The sequence below is a fragment of the Phoenix dactylifera genome, chromosome 10 (assembly GCF_051530095.1).
Source record: "Phoenix dactylifera cultivar Ajwa chromosome 10, Ajwa_hap1_PhDact_Kaust_v1.1, whole genome shotgun sequence".
NCBI lineage: Eukaryota > Viridiplantae > Streptophyta > Magnoliopsida > Arecales > Arecaceae > Phoenix > Phoenix dactylifera.
Window position 1 is genome coordinate 5,390,001 of NC_143199.1, and position 5,000 is coordinate 5,395,000.

A 5,000-nucleotide genomic window follows, 5' to 3' on the forward strand; every position below is an offset into this window, starting at 1 on the left:
CCTATTGCGAAGAGTCACGGCAAAGGTTCGACCGAAGCTCGCGGCGCCCCGGACGGAGCCGGGCCGCTCCCGCCTTTGCCGCGGCGCACGGGCGCCGCCGCCGTCCGGCCGTCGCGGCGGCCGCGCACGGCACTTCGGCTTCCTCCGTCGGCCCTCCCGGGACGCGCGACCCGTGCGACCGGGACGCGCATCCCGTGCGACCGGGACGCATGTCCGGGCGGTTCCCGTTTGCAACGCTCCTCGGTACTTTGGAACGCTTGGGGTGGGCTTTGGGCGGATGCCCCGCTGGGGTGGTAGGGAGGGGGGGCTGCTGCCGCCGCGGCGGGCCTTCCGCTCCACTCCGCACAAGCCCGCCGTGGGCACTCGCTGCGGGCGTGCCCGGCACCGTTCGTCCTCGAGGGATTCGGCCCGTCGGCTCGCTCGGATGGGCCACGCGCAGCGGGCCCACGACGGAGCCGGCACGCTCCTTCTGCTGGCGCGGCGCTCGGTCTACGCCTCCGGCCGGCCGTTGCGGCGGCCGTGCACGGCGCTTCGGATCGGTCGGCCCGTCGTCCCGTCCCTGACGAAGTTTTCGCGGCCGCGCGCGCGCGGAGTTGGATCGGCCTTACTTGGTCCGATCCTTCGCCCTCGCATGTTGCGTGGGCTCGGTCCCGTCCCGTTCGGTGAAATCTTTGTCCGCTCTGGTGCGTCCCTGTGGGTTCCTTTGTCGGTTTTGCGGGTTCGGCCGGGCCTTCCGTGCCGGCCCGTCGGCTCGCTCGGATGGGCCCCGCGGAGTTGGCCCATGACGGAGCCGGCACGCTCCTTCCGCTGGTGCGGCGCTCGGTCTATTCCTTCGGTCGGCCCTTGCGGCGGCCGTGCGCGGTGCTTCGGATCGGTCGGCCGGTCTTCCCGTCCCTCATGAAGTGTTCGCGGCCGCGCGCGCGCGGAGTTGGATCGGCCTTACTTGGTCCGATCCTTCGCCCTCGCATGTTCCGTGGGCTCGGTCCCGTCCTGTTCGGTGAGGGAGGGCGGCCCCGAATCTTTGTCCGCTCTGGTGCGTCCCTGTGGGTTCCTTTGTCGGTTTTGCGGGTTCGGCCGGGCCTTCCGCGCCGGCCCGTCGGCTCGCTCGGATGGGCCCCGCGGAGTTGGCCCACGACGGAGCCGGCACGCTCCTTCCGCTGGTGCGGCTCTCGGTCTACGCCTCCAGCCGGCCCTTGTGGCGGCCGTGCGCGGCGCTTCGGTTCGGTCGGCCGGTCTTCCTGTCCCTCACGAAGTGCTCGCGGCCGCGCGCGCGCGGAGTTGGATCGGCCTTACTTGGTCCGATCCGTCGCCATCGCATGTTGCGTGGGCTCGGTCCCGTCTCGGTGAAATCTTGGGCCGCTTTGGTGCGTCCCTGTGGGTTCCTTTGTCGGTTTTGCGGGCTCGGCGCCGGGCCTTCCGCGCCGGTCCGTCGGCTCGCTCGGACGGACCGTGCGCAGGTGGTCCCCGACGGAGCCGGCACGCTCCTTCCGCTGGCGCGGCGCTCGGTCTATGCCTCCGGCCGGCCCTCGCGGCGGCCGTGCGCGGCGCTTCGGTTCGGTCGGCCGGTCGTCCCGTCCCTCACGAAGTTCCTGCGGCCGCGCGTGCGTGGAGCGGGATCGGCCTTACTTGGTCGGATCCGTCGCCCTCGCCTGTTGCGGGGGCTCGGTCCCGTCCCGTTCGGTGAAAGCTTTGCCCGCTCTGGTGCGTCCCCGTGGGTTCCTTTGTCGGTTTTGCGGCCTTGGCGGCGGGCCTTCCGTGTCGGCCCGTCGTGGGCCCGCTGCGCGTCCGTGCGCGGTGCTTCGGATCGGTAGGCCCGTCGTCTGGGTCCCTTACGAAGCTTTGCGCGACCGCTCCTTTGTCGCCGGTCCCCTGTTAGGGCTGACCGAGCCCTCCGTTCGCCCCCTGGCCCGTCGCATGGGCCCCCGGCGCCTCCGCGGCGCCCCACCGAAAACTGTCACGACGCGCATCCAGCGCCGACGAGGTCGCAGGTTACGTGCGGCAGCCGGGGGGCTAGGCCGAGCGGCGGCGGGCCCGCCCACGGACGGGCGCGGGGAGGAGCGCAGCCGGCACGCGGCGCGGAGCGGCGGCGGCATGCCGCCGGGCGGCCGTCGGCTCAACCGTGCCCGAGTCCCGCGGGCACCGCGTCGCCCGGCCGGCGCGAGCGGCGGCGGGCCCGCCCGCGGACGGGCGCGGGGAGGAGCGCAGCCGGCACGCGGCGCGGAGCGGCGGCGGCATGCCGCCGGGCGGCCGACGGCTCAACCATGCCCGAGTCCCGCGGGCACCGCGTCGCCCGGCCGGCGCGAGCGGCGGCGGGCCCGCCCGCGGACGGGCGCGGGGAGGAGCGCAGCCGGCACGCGGCGCGGAGCGGCGGCGGCATGCCGCCGGGCGGCCGACGGCTCAACCATGCCCGAGTCCCGCGGGCACCGCGTCGCCCGGCCGGCGCGAGCGCACGAGGGCGGGAGGCAACCGGGCGGCGCCTGCGGAACCGGATGCGACGGCCGGCGCGGCACGGCCCCGACGGGTCCGCACCGAAGACCAGCGCGGTGCGGATCGACCGCTGATGAGGTCAGAGGTTACGTGCGGCAGCCGGCCGGCTGGCCCGAGCGGTGGCCGGCACGCGACGGGGATCGAGCGGCCCCGACGGCTTGCAGCCGGGCGGCCGACGGCTAGGCCGTACCGGAGTCCCGCGGTCGTTCGGGCGAAGGGGCGCATGCTGCGGGAAAGGCCTGCGGCGGCGAACCGTCCGCCCGGCCGGCCAAGCCTTCCGCGGCGGCGCGCACGTGGCGGCGCGGCCGAGATGACCGAGCGAAGCCCCGGCGATGGGCGGCGCGCACGTGTCCGTGCGGCCGAGATGACCGAGCGAAGCCCGGGCGGCGCCCGCCGTGCGCCCTGCCGGATCGCGCCTTCCGCCGGCGCGCAACGCCGGTCCCGCGTTCCGGCCGCGGGAGAGGCCTGCGTCGGCGAACCGTCCGCCCCGCCGGCCGAACCTTCCGCGGCTGCGCGCACGTGTCCGTGCGGCCGAGATGACCGAGCGAAGCCCCGGCGACGGGCGGCGCCCGCCGTGCGCCCCGGCGGATTGCGCGGCCCGCCGGCGCGCAACGCCGGGCCCACGTTCCGGCTGCGGGAAAGGCCTGCGGCGGCGAACCGTCCGCCCCGCCGGCCGAACCTTGCGCGGCGGCGCTTACGTGTCCGTGCGGCAGAGATGACCGAGCAAGCTCCGGCGATGGGCGGCGCCCTCCGTGCGCCCCGCCGGATCGCCTGCGAGCGGCGAGCGTCCGGGCGGGCCCCTTTCGCAACTTCCCTCGGTACTCTAAACACCCCTTGCCTCTCGGTCTTCCCCCCGACCCTCTCGGTATTTGCTCGGATATGTGCATGCATCGTCCCTCGTCGCCTTCGGTTATCCTCCCCGGGGTGGGCTTTGCGCCGACGCGCCAACGGGGTGGTAGGGGAGCTGCAGCCGCGGCCGCCGCGTTTCGCCATCCGCGCGTGCGCCGCCGGATCCGAGTGGAGGTCGCGGGCGACTCGTCGATGCTTGTACTAGGGGCGCATGCCGGCAGCCCCCCGCGGGGTGCGGGACCCCCGATCGGCGTGCGAGGGACGGGCGTCCGGGCGGGCCCCGTTTCCAACTTCCCTCGGAACATTAAAACCCCCCGACCCCCTCGGTCTTCGCTCCGGCCCTATCGCTATTGCTCGGATATGTGCATCCACCGTCCCTCGTTGCCTTCGGTTATCTACCCCAGGGTGGGCCTTGCGCCGATGCCCCGATGGGGTGGCAGGGGTGGGGCTGCCGCGGCCGGCGCGTTTCGGCATCCGCGCTTGGGGGCTCGGACCCGAGTGGAGGTCGCGGGCGGCTCGTCGATGCCTGCACCGGGAGCGCATGCCGGCAGCCCCCCGCGGGGCGCCGGACCCCCGATCGGCGTGCGATGGACGGGGGGAGGGGCGGGCCCGGTTTGCAAATTCCCTCGGTACTTTAAAATCTCACGGCCCTGTCGGTGCTCCCTCCGGCCCTATCGCCACTGCTCGGATATGTGCATCCACCGTCCCTCGTTGCCTTCGGTTATCTACCCCGCGGTGGGCTTTGCGCCGATGCCCCGATGGGGTGGCAGGGGGGCACGCTCTAGGCCGTGCCACGGGGCGCGGGCGCCGGCGCCGTACGTCCCTCGCGGCGGCCGTGAGCGGCACCTCGGCTTGCTCGGTCTGTCCTCCCGGGACGCGCGACCCGTGCGACCGGGACGCGCATCCCGTGCGACCGGGACGCGTGTCCGGGCCGTTCCCGTTTGCAACGCTCCTCGGTACTTTGGAACGCTTGGGGTGGGCTTTGGGCGGATGCCCCGCCGGGGTGGTAGGGAGGGGGGGCGGCTGCTGCCGCGGCGGGACTTCCGCTCCACTCCGCACAAGTCCGTCGCCTCGCGGCGGGCGCGCCCGGCACCGTTCGTCCCCGAGGGAGCCGGCACGCGCCCGCCGAGGCCCCGGCGCATGGGCGCCGCCGCCGGCCGTCCGCGCGGCGGCCGTGCGCCGGCTTCCTCCGTCGGCCCTCCCGGGATGCGCGACCCGTGCGACCGGGACGCGCATCCCGTGAGACCGGGACGCGTGTCCGGGCCGTTCCCGTTTGCAACGCTCCTCGGTACTTTGGAACGCTTGGGGTGGGCCTTGGGCGGATGCCCCGCCGGGGTGGTAGGGAGGGGGGGCTGCTGCTGCCGCGGCGGGACTTCCGCTCCACTCCGCACAAGTCCGTCGCCTCGCGGCGGGCGCGCCCGGCACCGTTCGTCCCCGAGGGAGCCGGCACGCGCCCGCCGAGGCCCCGGCGCATGGGCGCCGCCGCCGGCCGTCCGCGCGGCGGCCGTGCGCCGGCTTCCTCCGTCGGCCCTCCCGGGATGCGCGACCCGTGCGACCGGGACGCGCATCCCGTGAGACCGGGACGCGTGTCCGGGCCGTTCCCGTTTGCAACGCTCCTCGGTACTTTGGAACGCTTGGGGTGGGCCTTGGGCGGATGCCCCGCC